Source organism: Chinchilla lanigera, unplaced genomic scaffold (genome assembly GCF_000276665.1).
Source record: "Chinchilla lanigera isolate Chin_1 unplaced genomic scaffold, ChiLan1.0 scaffold00075, whole genome shotgun sequence".
Classification (NCBI taxonomy): Eukaryota; Metazoa; Chordata; class Mammalia; order Rodentia; family Chinchillidae; genus Chinchilla; species Chinchilla lanigera.
In genome coordinates this window covers 7,402,651-7,422,455 of record NW_004955476.1, presented here as the reverse complement: position 1 = coordinate 7,422,455, position 19,805 = coordinate 7,402,651, and the positions used below count along the sequence as shown (strand labels likewise).

General features: G+C 39.9%; 1 long non-coding RNA gene across 1 annotated transcript; it reads right to left on the bottom strand.

Annotated features, from left to right (window-relative positions):
* Positions 1-12,407: 12,407 nt before the first annotated feature.
* On the bottom strand, positions 12,408-19,003 carry LOC102018722. Its single transcript, XR_263625.2, has 4 exons — positions 18,953-19,003; positions 17,373-17,438; positions 17,159-17,281; positions 12,408-12,634 (listed from the first exon to the last, which is right to left on the bottom strand). It is a non-coding gene; the product is annotated as an uncharacterized LOC102018722 (long non-coding RNA).
* Between the last annotated feature and the right edge of the window lie 802 nt (positions 19,004-19,805).

Below are 19,805 nucleotides of genomic sequence, written 5' to 3'. Positions count from 1 at the left end.
GCGTTGCTCATTATGCTTATGATTGCTTTGGTTTGTGTCTTTTTTTAACTTCATATGAGCTTTAGGATTTTTTTCTAACTCTAAAAAATGTTAATATTTTAATAGGAATTACATTAAGTCTGTAGATTGTTTTTTGGTAATATATCCATTTTAACAACATCAGTTCTGCCGATCCATGAGCAAATTTTTTTCTTTCATTTTTCAAAGTCCTTTTCAATTTCTGCCTTCAGTGTTCTATAATTTCCATTCCCATTCTACAGTGTCATCTCTTTGCTTAGGTTGATTCCCGGGTATTTAATATTTTAAAGCTATCGTGAATGGAACTGCTTTCCTGATTCCTTAGTGGCCTCCTTGCTGGTACAGAAACACTCTTGATTTTTGAGTGTTGATTTGGCATCCAGCCGCTTTGCTAATTTTAATCCAACTTGCCGGTCCATGTCTTTTATTTGGAGACATAACACCAGTTACAGTTAGTGTTATCACTGAAAAACGTTCATTTCAGTTTACTAATTGTATGTACTGATTCCTGTCATTTGATGTTTTTTCAAGGTGTGATTCATTTCTGTTTCTTGTTCACCTAACTTTTTCATGACTGAAATTTATTTTTTCCCCTAGGAACTGTGGTGGTTGTTTTCTCTCCTTGGGTTTTCCTCAAATGTTTTCTTCAATGCTAGTTGATGGTTATGAAATTCTTTAGTTTGTCCTTTTCATGAAAGGTCTCATTTTTCCTTCAATTTTACAGGATAGCTTTGCAACCTGGGTAGGCAAGTAATTTCTTTGTGACTCTTCCTGGTCTTTAAGGGAACTGTTGAGGAATATACTGCTATTCACATGAATTTGCCATTGTAAGTGGGTTGGTTCTTGACGGTAACAGCTCTTTCATATTTTTTTCTGAATTTCTGGAATTTTGACTGTGATGTGCCATGGAAAGTTTCTTTTCTGACCATGATTATCTGGAGACTGAAATGCCTACCCCACATCGACACCTACCTCACTCCCCAGGTTTGGAAAGTTTTTCAGTGAATAGATTTTTATGCTGTCAGCCTGCACTTTGACACCCTCCTTGAAGCTGATGATTCTTGAACTTGTTGTTTCAGTGTTGTCCAGGATCTCTTGGATAATTTTTTCCTTGTTTCTCTTTCTTTTATTCATTATTATTGACTGAATAGTCCAGTGTGTCCACCTCGTCTTCAGGATCTGATAGCCTTACTTATGGTTCTCTTTGCCTACTGCTGACAGTTTTGACTGACTGAAAATTTAAGTTATTGAGGCTTTCATTTCCAGGAATTTTGCTGGATTCTTTTATCATAGCCTCAGTCTTTTGTTAAAGCAGTCTTTCACTACTGCATTGTCTTCATTGGGAGCCCTATTTGTATCTTTTCTGATCTCATCAATCATTTTAGGCATCAGTTTTTAAAGATTTTTGTCTGAAATTTCATTCACTCCAGTATCTATGGGATCAACTTTTGGGCAGTTTAGGATTTCTGGAGGCTTTTCTCTTGTTTTCTCATTCAGCTGCGATTCTGTGATGCAGATCAGATGGGACGGCTGTCTCTTCAGCTGTGAGGTGGGGGCTTGTGGTGGGCAGTTTTCTCTCTGTGATTTCCCCAGGGTTGTGGGTGTGTCTCCATGTGAGCGTCCACCTCTCTCTACTTAGAGAGTGAACAACAGCCACTAGCAACATTAACAGAAGAACTATCCATCTAAAATATTAGGTAGTTAAGAACTTGCTTTAAGGGTCTCTACTATTTTGCTAACCCAGGACAAGATGCAGAGAGTAACAAAATATAATAGTCTAGAATAATTTAAATTTTAATTATATGCAGATTAACCCCAATATTGTATGTATAAAAGAGAGTAAAGATTATAAAAGAAAAGAAAAAACAAAATAAGCAGGCAAAGATCCAAGACACAGAAGAAGCTATGTGTGAGGAAGTAAAGAAGGCAGAGAAAACAGAATACAAATGGGAGGTGAGAGCAGAGATAGGGAGACTGAACTAAGTCACAGTTGGACATGTCTAGGAAGCAGTCACTGATGTGGAAATCTGTGCCAGTGTAACATAGAATGATGCTGAAGCAAGCACGGAATACTAATTCAACAATTATTCCTACACGGATGGACCAAAGTACTGACACACAAACAGAGAAAAAAAGGGAAAAGAGAAAAGGACAATTACCCTGTTGTGTTGGTTAGGTGAACACCCAGGGTGGCTTGAGAAAGCTGCTGGCTCAATACTACCACGTTCAAGGGCCTCTAGTTTTCTTGGGTGTGTGGCTGGCTGGTGTGCACGGGACTCCCTCTACCAGGTCTCAGCCTCAGGCTCCTGAGCCGCCCCCTTGGCGCAATTTCCGCATTGCCCCACACAGTCCTACCCTTCTCTCCGTAGCTCCCATCTGTGCGGCTGGTGGTGCCGATTCTGTCTGGCCCACCACTGCAGTAGTGTCCGAGGTCAGCCCGAGAGTGAGAAGGATACAAACCCAGCTCTACCAAGCCAGTGGCTTCTCTCTGCTCCTGGGGCTCTGGGCCCCCGCTACCACGGCCCTCTCAGTCTGTGCCTTTCTGTCGTGCCGCAGAGAGACACTAGCCCAAGGCAGGGCGGGTGCTCCTTCGCGCTCTGCACCACCGCTTGCCACTTCGGCTCGGCTGCGCCCACCACGTCTCTGTCGCCCCGGTGCCTGCCTTGCCCAGGGCTGTCCCTTCCGTCTCTCTCCACCCCTGCTCTTGACGTTTTGAGCCTGCTGTCTGTGCGCCCTGGGGCTCTCAGTCCCACTGTCCCTGCAGGGCCCTTGCCTCCCAAGCCTTTCCCAGGTGAAGACTGGCCCCAAACCCCAGTGGAAGTACTGCTCGGCTGGCTAGTACCGACGAGATGGCACCTGTGCTCTTCACACTGGCTTCTTCCCGGGGAGAACTTGGTGCTTTTCATGCCGTGGCGCCCTCTCCTCACGGGGCCCGCCAGCGGCACAGGGGTGAGGTCACTTCACTTCTCAGGCCAGCACCCCATCTTGCTGAACTTCTCCTGCTCGCCACCCCTTCAGGCTGCGTTCTAGTACTTGGTCTCCACGCAGCCCCATGTGTACCGACCTGAGGGAATATCTCAGAGCCACTGTGAGTGCTGTCGTGCCGGCCCTCTATGAAGGATCTCCGGAAGATTTCCTTAAACCCTCTCCAAAGTCACAGGCCATGAGCAGAGAAACCGATAAATCTACATCGTCATTAAAGATGTCTGTTCAATGAACATCACTGTCAGAGCTGACAGGTGGGTGATGGGCTGCGGTGATGGGCTATGAGGAGAAACCGGCAAAATCAAAATCTGACAAAGATTTAACATCTGAAATCAACCGGGAATTCCAGAGAACAGCCACGCAAAGGACAGGAGACACAGAGAGGTGAGAAGCCGAACCTTCACAGGGGAGTGAAGGTAATTACAAGGCACCGAACGGGTACTAAACCCACTACCATGCAGAGGAACCCTGAGCAAAGCCCCAATTTCTTAGCCAGGTGTGGTGGCGCAAGCCTGTAATCCCAGCACTCGGGAGGCTGAGACAGGAGGATCATTGCAAGTTCGAGACCAGCCTGGGCTACAAAGTGAGCTCAAGGCCAGCCTGAACTGCATAGCAAGACCCTGTCTCAAAAAGACAAAAATAAAATGTCAATTTCATACCCATGTTTACCCAAAAGACTGACAAAATTGGCCACATGAGTAGGTACAGTATTTCTGAGCATATCACAAATTGGAAGAATTTTCAGCCTAATGAAGAGAGGGTAATCAAGTATATCCTCTATGAAGAGCAACATACATTGCAATCTTTCACTCCCTCCTGAATGTGTGGCCAGCGAAATCTGCACACAAGGCCATACGAAGATATGTCCAAATGGGGTAATGTATACAATCCCACCCTACACCTACAGTAGGAAATCTGACTTTTGAACAACACTAATGATGATCATGCTGCAGCTCTGTGCTTAAGAATACTGTGTTCATTCTTCTTCCTACAGAAAAAAAATAATCCCAAGTCTGTCTGAAGAGAATCAGTTTAAAAGTCTTGTCCAAACCTGACATCAGTTTCTATATGAACCAGAATTCAATAGACTTTGCCACACTATCAAACATCACCCAAATCCTACAGGCCAATAACAAGAAAAGTTTGCTACTCCTTGTTGCTCCTGGTGTGACACCATGGCAGGAGGCTCTGACGTATAGTGATTACTGTGACCTCAGAACCCATGCTTGATAGGACAAGAACTTGTCTGGATCATCGTGTTCCACAAAGTCAGAGAGAAACAGTGTTATGTGTCACTTCTGCCAACATTTCAGCAACCAAAATAACACATGTGACTAATTCTAACACTCATCCTACCGGAGAGTCATAGTCCTCCCCAGGAAGCTCCAGGTAATACTGGAGAACAATTATGGTCTCCCTCAGTGGACGGTGCACTGCGGACAGCAGTAACAGTTGGAGTTAGTTGCCCCGCCTACCGAGGAGAAAAGCAAATGAAATGTGTCATGTGTAACTGCTGTTGCAGTGGCCCTCAGAACTGATAACACATTTCAGTACGTCAGCAAGGACAGAGCTATGTTCAGATGTAAGAGACTAATAATCAGAAATTAAAGTTTAATGTGATATCATTGTATGCTTTTAAAAAACTCATTAAGAAATCAGAAGATCTTGTTTTCAAAAACAAAAGTGTACTCAAATAAGCATATTGAAGATCACTTGCAAGAAAATACAATAAGTACATTTGATTGGGGTGAATTTATATATGAGGGACAGTGGGGTCAAATGGCTATAGCCCAAGGCAGGGGAGGATGCTCCTTAGAGAAGTTCAGATAGGATAATAAAATAAGGAATAATGCCTAAAATGGTTGATGATGGTGTTACATGCACTGGGTATGATAACTCAATTCTATCCATCCATGATCTTTAAGGAACACTTTTAAGGCCCCAGTCAACTGCAAACTTGTGATTTGCAAAAGATGATATAACAAGACATTGTTTCACACACAAGAACCATCTAAAATGAATTGTCAGAGGTGTATCAGATGTGTGTGACTCAAGGAAATGCAATGTTGGCCATGTTGACATTTTTAAAGGAGAGGCACGTGCCCTCAGCCCTTGCTTACCAGTTCTTCCCATGCTCACCGAAGGGATAGAGCAGCTATATCCTGTGAAACAGCATTACACAGGCGTAGAAATAGCTTCCAGAACTTTTCTTTTCCTATATTCTGCTAAACGCTGCAGATATACATTTTTTCTCTGGTGCAATTTCCCACAGGCACAGTGAAGGCAACATACAAAGTGTGACCTAACAGTGCGGTGAGTGTTTAAATTTTAGAATGTATTACAAGAAAGACACATTGCCATTAATCCCCCTCAGAACACTCCTTCTTGCTTCAAACCCACTTACATATTGTTCTTTCCACTTTCTGAAGCAGTTCTGGGAGTACTCTTTCATGTGTGTCTTCAGTAGCTTTGTCCTGGCAGACTTGATATCCTGAATCAATTCTTATGGTTATTTTGACTCTCAGGAAGAGTGAGAAGTCACAGCACCAGATTCAGTGAACAAGGAGGACAAGGACACATGGAATATTTTCACAAGCCTGTCTCTCATTGGATTGAAGTCAGTAGCAGCATTCACTGTCTTTTTGATCAGATCTTATAATGAATGATACTCCTGAAAGAGGACTTCCAGAACTGCTTCAGAAAGTGGCAAGAACTATGGTGTAAGTGTATTAAAAATGAGAGGGAAGATTTTGAGGGGGATTCATGACAACATGTTTTTTACTGTTATAAATTTTTTTTAATTTAGCATTCATGGTATATTTTGATCACACCACATAGTTAAGTAATTCATAGTTCAAACACTACCACACCCTAATGAAGAAGCAAAGTGTATACTGCAAACCTTTCAAAAGCATGGCAAATGTTTTTCAACATGTTAAAAAGTTTTTCTTCAATTGAGAACCAATACCTTTAAGGTAATATCTGTGATAAAACATTAATCCAAGAAGAACAGGCAATGCACCACAGAATGATATATAGTTTTTCAAGAAATAAAACACAAAGATATTATGTAATACCAAGAAGGACCAAAGCAACATTAGGTGCTCACTGGAACACGAGCAAACCTCGAAGTATAAATACATACGAGTGAAGATAAAGTACAAGCTAATTCTGATCAGACAACCACATCATGCTGAAGAGTAACCAAAAACTTTTAAAGCAATTTAATCCCTTTAAGTGTGTCACTAAAATCTCTAGTACTTAAAACGAAAAGGTTTTCAAACCATTACTCTAGAAAATGGACCACAAGGCTGTAGCCCATGGCCTCTTTTATAAAGCTTGCAGGCCACATGTGATGGTTAGCTCACTGCAAGTTCAGACCAGCCTGAATAGCATAGCAAAACCCTACTTCATAAATGAAATAAGAGTTTTGGGCATGGTGGCTCACTTCTGTATTTGAAAGGCTGAGGCAGGAGGATCACTGCAAATTAGAGGCCAGCCTAGGCTACATAGTGAGTTCAAGGTCAGCCTGAAGTACATAGAAAGACCTTGCCTCAAACAAATGAACAAATAGCATAACAAACATAACAAACATAACATAACATAACAAATTAAGCTTGAAACCTGAGAGAAGATGGAAAACTTCAAAAAAAAAAAAAAACCCTAGTAATATCTAGCATATCTAGTGATATTTAGCGTCTGACCCTTTACTGCAAAACACACTGACTTTTGTTCAAGATCAGTAAAAGAGGGCTGGGGATACAGCTCAGCGGCTCAGTGCCTGTGGGTCCTAAGCATGAGGTCCTAAGTTTGATTCCTGATGCCAAGAAAAAAAATCAGTAAGAGGACTACCGTCCTTCTACACAGCTCTGAAAGACATGAAGCCCCTAGCACAAGAACGTAGTTGATTAACATCTTTCACCTGAAAGCAGGTCTCAACAACCTGTAACAAACTAATGACAGTTTCCTGGGACCCGGTCGTGCCCACTCATTCTGTGTTGGCCATGATTTCTTTTGAGCTAAAGTATTTACCATGTGTGCCTTTACCATAAAGGGGGCTGGCTCTGCAATACAGAGAACAGGAAAACTTCTGCTACTCATTACATGACGTCCCTTTGATGCTGGTGGACCCTGACTGGTCAGAACATAGAGACACAGTCTGTATCTAAAAGACACTGATCATAGCAGCCACACTTCTTTCAGTGGTTCTGACCTTCGTTCTCCTCTTGTGCTGTGGTCCCTCAAATGGCTCTATTCTATGCTGCTATGAGTAAACATGCAGTCACAATTCTTATTGACAAACACCAGGCCTGTTGAGGATATGATTGGCAAGATTCAAACAGGTTTGGGTATTTCTAGATCAGCCAATAACTGTTTAAGAATCTTTTGCTGAAATATGGAAATAAGAGCTGAACTGAGTAATTCCACTGTGGATTCAATGGGTTTTGTTGAGAACAATGTTTACATCATATTATACCACTGGCTGTCTCCTTTAAGAGTTATTTAATGAAGATACTTAAGAAAAAATGTCTCAGAATTGTGTACTAGATGCTTTATAGTGTAGACACAATTTATATGGTAACTGATTGTCATGTGTATTTACTTATTTCTTCTGGAATCTAAATTCACCCTTCATCGCCTGTTCTGAAAAAGTACATCTGGGCCCTTTAAATATGTTTCCTTTGCTAGTGGCAAGTGTTAAGCCTTTTTGGCAGGTTGACATTGCAGGAAGAAAGATTTCACTCTCTGATTCTCACATGTTCTCTCCACAGGCTCCAGCAGGTCACATGACTTTTTCAGTGACTACCTCCTCTGGGACAGGTGATGTCTTCAGGTCCAGACTTTGAGCCCATGTAACTCCTCAGTAGCAAGAAGGATCCAGAAGCCCAAGGCTCCCCCTTTGTCTCTTTGAATGTCATCTGATGAGACATGGTGGCATACACAGCTTTCCTGGGCAACCTGATGAGACATTTTGGGCAACTTTCAAAAAGCAAATACCCAGCAGCACACCAACTTCTCTGTGTGCCAGAGAGGCAGAGCCATGCTGTCCGCATGGTGTCTAGATACTGGGCAGAGAAGGAGGTCTCTTCCTTAGGTACTTTATCTCACCACTACCAGTAACATCTGCTGCTTCTTGTACCTTTCCAGTATTCTTTAGAGTTGTATTTATTATGCAATGCTTTATTATTTAACTCCTAGGTATAGTCAGTAATTCTTTACGGTAAACTATTGCTATTAAAATCACTGTGCTTTTACTCTCTTCAGTGAGCACATATTAAAATAGTAAATTGTTCCTCTTGGGTATTTAGCCACTAGAAAGTCAGTTAACTTGCACGGGTGTTTATGTGTGTGTCCAGTTACGTCCATTCACACACACATGCATTTATAATGTATGGTTTAGTGTGTCTTAAATATTTCCTTTGGAACATGTTTGTATCATTTATAACTTTTTGCTGGAATGAATATTCCAAACATTCTATTTTTTAAATACTTACTATAGCACATGGAATGGTGCAAGTATGAAATTACCAAACAATTAGATCTGAGAAGTCATGCCAAGAATATAAACATCCTGTGGCGTGTATTTAGCCTTGGCCACCAGGCCGGGCAGTGCTGATGATCCAGGAGTGGTTGTTTCAGTCCTGCAGTGGGACTGCTGCGCCACGAGGCTGACTTCATGCGAGTGCTCGGACTCACTTCCGTGGCTTTTTCTAGCGTTTGTTCACGTGCACTCTTATCGCCTGTGTCATGTTGTGCCACCCACTGGCGCTGCCTTGACTTCTGCTCTGCGGCATCTGCTCCATCCAGGAAACCCCACCAGTTATTCTGCCAAGGAAATGGATTTCTCCAAGGTGCTGACCAGAAAACCAGCACCACAGAGTAAAGCCAACTGTCTTCTAGGACATGTCTTATTTCTCCCTGGATGATATTTCCTGGCTAATCCAAAGAAACCAGCTTTCAAAGCAAAGCTTTCTCCTCTACCTTTCTAGCTGTTCACATTTTAGGAAAGGAAGTGCCTAGCAGTTTCTTCAGAGTAAAAACAAATTCTACAATAGCATATTTGGAGGCTCTAAAGTTTGTTCCTCAGAAATGCAATGAGATCACAAAAGCCCTGGATACTTCTACCTGTATGTCATCCATTTAGAACCAAGCACCACCTCGTAATCAAGAACTAGGCCATAAAGCTCAGCATTTTACAGTAACAAAAATGCTCTAACTGAACTCGATTAGATTATTTATGGTCTCTCCCTCAATACAGGGGCATATGATTACTACAAGAGGGAGGAGAGCTAAAATGGCATGAAGAAGTGATCTCATGTTTACTAAGTTCCAAAGACGGTTTTATGACACAGAAAATACAAATTTTATTATTAAAAGTGTTACAGATATCCATGCATACTCACACAAAACACACAACACACAAAAATATATGAATGACTGTTTTCTCTAGGAAATAGGATGAGTGACTTGTATTTGAGTTTTTCTGAAGTCTTCCAACTATACTAAACTTGAATAATTTCCTTATTTAGAAAAAAAATTCACATTATAATTATAAAGACACAGAAGTGGCTGAATTCTGCCAAAATGTTCAAATTCAAGGAAAACTAAAACCTCTCAAACAGATAGGAGCAGAAACGCTTCTTGCTTTGCTTTCTTCGTATTTCTTTTAGAAAGATGTCCTTGACTTAGTTTGATTGCAGATATCAACTTAAGGAGGAAAAAGAAATCCAACAGAATTGAAGTTTTTAGTCTGCTTCAGTTAACCAGTTGTTCAACAGCTTAAGTTCCTAGTAATAAAGTAACAACGGAGATGACTTTATGCAATAAATAAGTCATACACTGAACCAAGAGATGATGAGGAAAATGGAAGTGGGGAGGACAGAGAGAGGGAGGGAGGACATGCACTACATGGGCTATAAGAGTACAAAGGTTCTGAAACAATTTTCTCTGATAGAATATTCCTCCAGAGAGGCAGAGCCTCGTTTACCTAAGGTGAGGTTGCTTCATCTCTAAAGGAGAGATAAAACAGCTATGAAAATGAATATTTGAATGTTGATGTATGTAGCTGACATATAAAAGCAGGTAGACTGTTGTTGATATGGGCTTGTTTTCAGGTTTGAGGAGGTGTTCCTCTCTTTGTTGCTATTTGCTACTTGATTGTCTGCTGGCTTAGAAACTACTCTTAACTTAGCACCTACTATGCAAAACCAGATATTAGGCTAAGAATTTGAATGATTATCATTATTAAATTTAATTTTATTTAAATCAGTTTAACTGTTGAATGTTATTATTGCTACTACTACCACCATTTATCAAGATTTTAAAATATGCCAGACATTTTGATAAACATTTAAGCAACACCAACTCACTACGTATTCTCAAAATTTCCAACAAGACAGGCATTTATATTTCAGAAAAGGAAGCAGAGGACTAGAGAGATTCAATGATGTGATAAATTCACGTGGTCAGCTTTCAAATGAAGATATCTTGAGTCAAGTGTCTTTTCTCTTTCCACCATCCTAAGCTGCTGACTCTCACAGGACTCAGTGCTTTGGGATGGTCTTGAAGTATTCATGCTAGGCACATGATTCCTTAAGCTAAAGGATGTATGGACCATTGACAGAAACAAAAGTTGTCAAAGATTTCAACATCTGGTTGAGCGAACAAAAGGATGAAATACATGGAAGGATTAGGTAGAAAATGTAATCGGATACTACTCTTACTTTCTGTCTTTGGGAGCTGGGATATCAGTGGTTTTGCAATCATTCTAGAGACTGCTTTGTGATGTTAAAAGTAGTTTGATGATTTAGCACCAGAAATTCTGTGCAAATGATGGTGAACACCACTCACTCTACAGAATGAAAGAAAAGTATAAATGTGTCTAAAAATCGGAGATTTGGGTTGAACCTATGGAAAACAATGAAATAAATGATTTAACAATAAAACTAGAATTCTAGAGTCCGCTGTATAAATTTCTGCTGTCTCCTCAGTAGCCATATTCCTTCCATGTCAAGGGGTAATGTATTTGTTCTGTCTCATTTCGCAGGGATTTTAGAGGGTTCCAGTGACATAGTGAGCTTCGCAACATTGCCGAGAGCATTAAACATAGATAATATATAAATTACAGAGAATAACACACATAAAATTATAAATAACTTCTTCAGTGGGGGTCAACTTTGCAAATAACTTTTATTTGAGCTTTTTTTTATTACACAAATAATGTATCTTCATGGCCCAAATTTTTAATGTTACAAAAAACAATAACTTAAAGTTTATATAGTGGCATGCTCAAGTTGCCTTGGGTCAGTTTGCAAGACTCAAATGCAAGCACCTCGTCATAATGACACATTTAGTGATGTTGTGTTATAAACTCTGGCAAATGTCACAAAGCACTACCACTCACTGCCAACATTTCTGAGTGTACCGCTGTCCATAGGAAGAGCTGTGTCCATCTGGAACTTTAAATCAGATTGCTGTCTGTCTGGTAAATAAAAATTGAAGGAGATTCAAGATACGAACTAGATAGTCTGCTTTCAAAATTTACAGCATGATCCTGCAACAGAGAAAATAAACAATGTCTGCATAAACAATGGGAAGACACACTTTATGAGCCCTCATGGCAAAGGACTGCATTGGCTTTGGTCATCCACATTATTTGGGGATGAAATAAAATATGTGTGGCTGGATGGCTCTTTCCTTTTTTCCTTTCTTTCATCCTTTCTTTCTTTCTTTTGAAAGACTTTTAGCCACTGAATACCAATAGTCACAGATCTTTACATGCTTCGCTAGTACCCAAGTTGAACCATTTATGTCTCATTCTTAATGAGAGAATTTCTAGTCTCCGCACTGATGGTTAAGAAGTAGGGTTGCTGGCCTTCCCCTTCAACAGGTGAGTTCGCTGTTCAGGTTCTGAATCCTGTTCAGTTCCAAGACACTGTGTGGATGCAAAATAGGACCAGGGGTGCCACTTCTGCTTGCCTTTCATCCTTTCATTTTATGGAACTATTTCCGGCTGTCACTACCCTATAACATCAGGAATTAATTTTCCAGGGATTTCAGAAGTCCAAGGAGGATATTTGAAACATAAGACTTATTTTCTCCGTACTCACCCATGTTCAGTCCATACATGTAAAACAAAAAAATGACATTTTGTCCACCAGAGGGCACTCATATTGTTCCACGTGTAGAGCTAAGGATGATGGCGCTTAGAGCACAGAGAGCAAAGAACCCCCGTCACTACACCACTCTTCAATGAGTTCCAGACAGAAGAATAAAAATAAGTTTTCTTTATTCTATTTTGTCTCCTCCTACCCCTCACATCTCTCTGCCATACACATGTAAAAATTCTTCTTAAATATAATCATGATTTTATAAAAGAATACGGGGTGGGGTGAGAGATCAGGGTGAAGTTCTGTGTTCCACATTTTCAAAGAGGCAGCTTTGCAAGAGGTATATTTTTCTTTAAAATGTGGTGTGGCGAATGTGAAAGAATGACAAGAAGTTAGTTTTCACACAGTTCTTCTTTGATGCTTTCAGTCGGTGCATCTTAAGCTGTCTTGCTGCCCCAGAGCTGGTGAACTGCGCATTTCACACGGCTGGGCTTCCACCCTGCTCTTGGACCTCTACGCGTCTGAAATGGCAGGAAAACCAGAGGCCACCATGAGACTGCAGTCTAGCGTGCTGACAGCTTTAGCCACAAGTTATTCCAACGTCTCACAAAAGCAAAATAAACTTGTGATTTCTACAGTATGTTGTGTAGCTCATTAGTGGTTTCAGCTAAGTGCTGTTTATTGATCTTAAAGTCCCTCTTTCCTCAACACAAGTAGACTTTCACCTATGTTTTCATTTTTTCCAAACATTCCAACCTTATGAGCCTACAATGTAGACTTTAGTAATTGCTAAAATTAAGCCACTATGTCTGAGGTTAGGCTTCTACTTCACTCCAGCCATGTTACCCTGTCAAACATTTGCTTCAAAATTAGACAGATCAAAAGTCCCACTAAATTATGTGTTTTAGAATTGCTTACCAATTGAAAGTCTCAGTACGTTCTCTGTTTTAGAGGATGCCCTATTAGGCTGCCTTGGAGTGATCTGAAATCTAGCTCTTTGGTATCCCTGCCTTACAAATATACATACACAAGTACTTTATAAAAGGAATAACGAATAAAATCATTTAAGCTTTATGTCCATTTGGGGAATGGTGGGAAAGGAATTACCAACATTCTATGAACATTCATAACCTTGAGCTTTACAGCATAGCCCAGAGTTTCCAGGTACTGGAAAGTTTTGTAGAAAATTGGTGTATTGGCACTGCCATGGCCAAATGCAAAATTAGCCTACCTACCCCAATTCAAATGCAGGTTCAGTTTGTTATCAGTGAAAGGAGATTGACCAATCACGCTGACTTAGTATCAGGTTAGATGGGAAAGAAGCCATGTTATGTGAAGGCAGACTCGGGGAATATTTCTTTAAGCCCTGCCAAGAGGGAGAAATAAGGTTTTATTATATTTGCGCAGTTTTTACATAATTTCTCCATGTTAGAGAATTGGCTAGTTTGTTGTTGAATGGTGCCTACTGAGCTTAGATGGTCAATTTTAGAAGTATGCATATACTGGTCAGAAGCCTTCAAAATAAAGTCCATTATTAGAGGGGCTTTAAGGTGAGGAGGATTAAGCTGGAAAGAATTACCTCTTTCCTAGGTACATGAAAGAACATGCACAAAGAGTTCTATAATTCAGAATTAACATGCAAAACACAGAACCTACCAGAATTACTGTTTAATGTAGGTAAAAAATAAGAAACAGCAATAAAATGTAAAACAGCCATCGTAAGTAGATTTTTATGAATTCTTCTCAGGAATGTGACAGCTGGCAATTGATTTTTTGGTGAATATGTCAACTTAAAGTTTAGAATCATTTATTTCTGATAAGGAATTATGAGGTGATACACTTAAATTACCATGAGATATATAACAACTCCATTATAGATTAGATGAAACTTCATTATATGACTAGATGAAAAAAAAAAAACACTAACTAGGTCTCTACACTTACTAAATAATAATGGAAGTAAGATAATAATTCCACATCTCACGTCCCTTGCCCTTTTCTTCAATCCTCCCAGAAGCACCTTTCTTTTAGCACCTCGTTAGCACCTTTCTTTTGTCAGATCTCAATTCAATTATCATTTCCTGGGGGAGACAGCCCTTCAAACACCTCCTTGATTAGGTCAAATCCCCTTCCATATGCTTTCAAAGTACTATGGTGTCTCCTTGCAGGAGGTAGCACAGTTGTGGTTTTGTACTTATTTCTGTAGTTCTTGGATAAATATCTACCTTCACTAATATTTAAGCTCCACAACAATACAGACCCTAGCTAGTTTTATTGTTCTGTAGTCACCAATATCTAGTATAATGCCTACCATGTATAAAGTACACAAAGTCTGTTCATTTATGGAATTATGGATAAATGACCAAGTGAGTCAATGATGAGATTAATACACTATTACAAAGAAGTTAGCTAACCAAGAAAAGCCAACCCAAGACATCAGAGCCATTTAGTGACAGAACTGGGTATGACTCAATTCTTTGCCATACTTTCTTTTCTCAATGTGTTTTATTATAAAAACTGAGAGCCAATGCACAATGCTTCAAATTAATGAGACAAAAAGTGTAAAGAAACTAATTTATTTGCTAGGATATAAAAGCAAATCAAGAGTTATTTGCTACTTGCATGAGCCATCAATAATATTCTGGGTGAGTGACTATTTGCCAAGTTAAGTTAAACAGTATTATGAAAGTATCTCCTTTAAAATATGTATTTTTAAAGGACAAGAAAAAAGGCATATTTTGTAAAGTCTTTATCTGCTAATAGTGGCCTTAAAAGTGGACAGTTCTTTAAAATAAAAAAGTAAGTTTAACAATAATAAGAGTTCTGGTTTTCTTTGCTAATCTTCACATATTTAGTTTATATGACTCACAGAACACTTTACAGAGTTTCTTGGTTACTTTTGTCTTGTTGCAGAGATAAAATACCCAACACACCAAAGTAAGGAAGGAAAGGTTTATTTAGCTCTCAGTTTTTGGAAGTTTCAGTCCATAATCAGATCTCTCCAAAGCAGAGTGACATGCCACAGGGGCAACAGTTCAAGGTGGCAGAAGACAGCAAAAGCAGCAAGAGCAAAAGGGGAGAGAACAATCCTCTTTTCCTCCCTTATATTGTGTGTGGGCTACCCACTTACACCCACACCATCTCTCTGCCCTCCTCTTCTGCAAGCTGAGGATGTTTACAAAGTAAGGACCCTGGCTCCCTGCTGAATCATGGAATTGAACTATTAAACTTCTCAAATGGACACAATGAACAAGACCCTAGGGGGGTAAGGGCATGTAGTTTTTACCCCAAAATGTAGAATTGCTGGGTTAGTTAAGCTTTTAAACTCTTCAAGTTGACACAATGTATCAACCATAACCCACAGGAAAAAATATGACCCAGAAAAGGGAATTAAATTAGGAGAACCCTGTCATGGCTTGCGTTAGCCTTCCTGGACTGTTTTCAGGAATATTTTAGTCCTTGCTATGGGTGTCATAACACAAATTTACGTTCTCACAGTCCTAGAGGGTACACATCAAAGTTCAAGGTATTAGCATGGATTTGTCTTTTGAAACTCTTTCCTGGAGTACGGAAGGCTGCTGTCTCCCTACATCTTTACATAATCCTCCTTTTGGGTGTGTGTCTGTGTCAAAGACAAAGACAGTAACTAGAAAACTAAAAGACAAATGTGATTCATCCTGTTCAAGGGAATCTCAATATGTCTAACAGATGATTTTGCACCAGGAGCTATGAAGGTTGAAAGGCAGTGGGATCACATTAAAATTATGAAGAAAAAAAAGAATGATTACAAAATGCAACTGTATGCCAACAAATAGACAGCTTAAATGATATGAACAAATCCTTATACAGCACAAGTTATCAAAATTCTCACCATAACCTCTAAGTCCTGTATGACCTCATCCTTCCCTACCAGCCTCCTCTCTCATGATGCTCCCTTAATTTACTGTATGTATCTCAATTGCCCTGGTTCTCATTCAGTTCCTGCGTCAGGTACTACACAGTGCTCTACACCATTAACTTTTTGATTATTTCTTTATTCTTGATTCACTAGTAATAAGAAACTATTCAGTAAGATAACACTAATTTCTCTAATAAACAAAATTTCTTTGACAACATCTTTCCTGAAAATTCTTGGTTGACCACTTCATTGGCTTCCTATCTAGATTTTAGTCACTTCCATGAACTAGTGACCATACCCCAAATTCTTTCCGAAATGAAATTCTCATGTGGGTCATTGCCTCCTAGCTCCCAGTTAATCTCTCTTAAATAAATAGAAGAAATCTATTTATACCTTTCACTCAAGCTTTACCCCAAGGCTCCAAAGGAGCCACTACCATACAAAGCCTCTTTAGATTTTATATATTACATTTAGGATCTTGAAGTAGGGCTTTTAAGAGGATCCAAAATTCTTAATATTATCTTACTGCATATGGACTGTCTGTTTATTTCTGCATTATCTTTGTGTTCTAGCAATATCTTTATAAAAGGTAGAAATGAAAACTAGTTTATATAATTAATCTAAGTTTTTCTAATTACATCCATTCAAACAAAGTGTGTCAGACCCAGTACCAATGACATTTTTAGATCAGACAAACATATATCAGCTGGTGTCAATCTTGTGCATTGTAAGATGCTTATCTTATGCTTGTCTTCCACCCATTAGGTGACTGTGATGGCATGCCGACCATGTGTAGTAAAAAAGATGTCTCCAAACATTACCCAATATTCCCTGAGGTACAAGGTCATCCCATTTAAGGACCAAAATGATATACACAACAGGCATACCTTTGCCTTCCAGCTCTCAGAGGCAAATATTTGGCCCAACTCACAGCACAGACCTACACTTTGGTTCCTGGCCACCTAACACATTACTGATAGGTCAGTGTCTCCTGTTTTAAGTGTTCAGCATAGAAGGCTTGGCATTTCAATCTTCTAGGAATAGTAACTTCAAAACTATTTTCTATATTAGTTTTAGTAATTCTAGCTTCAGAATACACAAATAACAGCATGACTGTGTCTAAACCCAATATGAATTAATTTTCTACCTGTAGCAGTCAAGTGCCAGTGTTGGATAGGTGGTCTTCTGTGTGGAAATTCAGAGACTCAGGCTGCTTAAATGTGAGACTTGGTCATTTTCAACATATAGCTTCAAGGTTCATCATATTCATCTGTTTCAAACCATACAAGAACAGAGTTTTGTGAGCTACTTGAGAAATGGTATTTCCATTTCTCAATTTCAATGGAATTATTCCCACTCACATTGTATTGATTGCACTTCCATTATATTACTGCATTCAACTGATGAAAATTAGACTATTTCTGTTCCTAGGAGTAGAAGGAAATAAGTTTGACAATCAGCCCTCAATGTCTGGTTTTACTTGTTATAGTCTCTCATTGTTCCTAGCATATTTTTTAATTTATTTATTGCCGTTATAATACAATCATGATTTGAAGAACTATTGATTTATAATCATCTTGACTCTAGGGCAATACACTTCAAAAAACACCCAAACTAAAGGCATTGTATCCAATGCTACATTTCCAGAAGCTAGAAAAGTTATTGGCTTTTGGCCTTCTCTCAATAAACATGACTTTAATGAATTAGTTAAAGAGGGAATAAATGGATAAGCACATGATTTAAGAGATCTGATCTTTGATGGAGACACAGTCTAGCAAGTCTTTACAATGTCAAATTATTCTTTGCCAGGCACGGACTCAGACATTGGTCAATAAGAGATCCTGACTGCTGTCACTGCAGACCACTGGACTCTCCTAGAGCATGAGAGGAGTTGTGGTTGCAAGCTAGTGAAACACAGACTTCAGGATGCAGCCCAGAGATTCACTCCCAGCATGCGAGCTCATGCTTTCCTGCTTGACTAGTGCTCCTGCAGCCGGCTCTGCCCTTCTCCCTCATGGTGAAGAGGGGCGATTTATATGACTGCGTAGGCCCAGCTTCTCCCAATTGAGTTATTTTTCAGACTCCTTCCACCTATGTGCAGTGGTGAATTCACATGTCAGTTTGATTGATTCATGATGTCCAGAAATTGCTTCCCAGAGACATTATGCTGGGATGTCTCTGGGAGGGTATTTTGGGGTGAGATTAACATTTAAATGGATGAGATTGAAGTAAATAAATCTCCCACCATAATGTGGGTGAGACTCATGCAATCAGACAATGGCTTGAGTAGAACACGAAACTGAGCTTTCCTAAGCAAAAGAAGATGCTGTGGCAGATGGCTTTAGAACTTGAACCACAGGATTGACTCTTTGGGTCTCTGGTCTACCAGCCTCCTCTGCAGTTTTTGCACTTGCTAACCTCCATAATCATGTAAGACAATTCTTTAAAATAGACTTCTGTGTACACACACACACATACACACACACACAGGCATGAGCACACACACAGGCATGAGCACACACACACATACACAGGCATGAGCACATACACACACACACACACACACACACACACACACACATACACATGCTATTGATTCTGTGTTACTGGGGAATCCTGACTAATACCCTGCTCATATACATATACAGTATTGATTTCAGGCTTTGCTATAAATAACAGCACTGTTCCTAAGCTTTTCATGTTTGTATAAAGCTGTATTCACATTTAGAATAAACAGAGTTCTTTAAATCTGTAAGAATTAAAGGATTTAAATAAGGACATAGCTACTTTCCCACAACCCTGATGATATTCAGTGTATTGCAGGTGCAGATGCCTTCAGAGGTGTCTGCTCAGGTCCAAGCTTGGCCAGTAGGATGCAAGGGGCCTCAGCTTTTCCTCCCATAGCCATGCTGTGCAGAGTCTGAAGGTAAAGCAAACTCACCAGCCTGCTGCTTACCAGTCCTGCAACTTCCAGGGCTCGGATCCTTCATCTATAAAATGGGGATAAGGATAATACCTATATCAAACTGTGGTCATATTGATTATATGATATTATGAACATAGAGAATTTATCAGAATACACAGCCAAAGGATGATGCCACAAACATTAACTATTAATACCTACTACTGCGTCCTGGAGAGGTACCCACGTCAATAAGGATACCCATGGAAACTGTCCTTAAACAAAGGGTAAGAATAAAAACTACACTTCCATGGTTGGGCAGAAGAAAAGGTGAAGGACACTGGAGAATCAAACAAATTGGGAACCAAGTACCACGGGAAAGTAAGTTCTGAAAACAGAGGAGTGTTATCTGAGGGGTCTGGTATTTGTATTCACAATGTTTTATTTGAGCAAACCAGTTTATTATCTACAGAGACAAATCAGTTTATCTAAAGAGACAAGGGCCGGACAGAGTGTAATGTGCTCCATCAACTTCTAACAGTAATGTCTAGATCCAAGAAATCATGTACTAATACCAATTCTGGAGCCTACACAGCCTCCAGAAAAAAGCTTCCTCCTGCTCAGTTAGTCAGTTTCTCATCAAACAGTTGATGACCATGTTCATTTCACCAATTTATTGTTTCACATTTATAGCACCAGGGTTCTACCAGGAAACACATGGAAAATTAAGGCAAGTTTAAGAAAAGAATCACTTGCAGAGTTGTGAACAGCATATGGGAAAACACCAAGCAGCCTCGCGTTACCCCAAGGCAAGTGACCCAGGACCACCGGGGGCCTGAAAAGATAAGACATAGCCAGAAGGGAAAAGAAGACACAGCGGGTTGGATGGGAG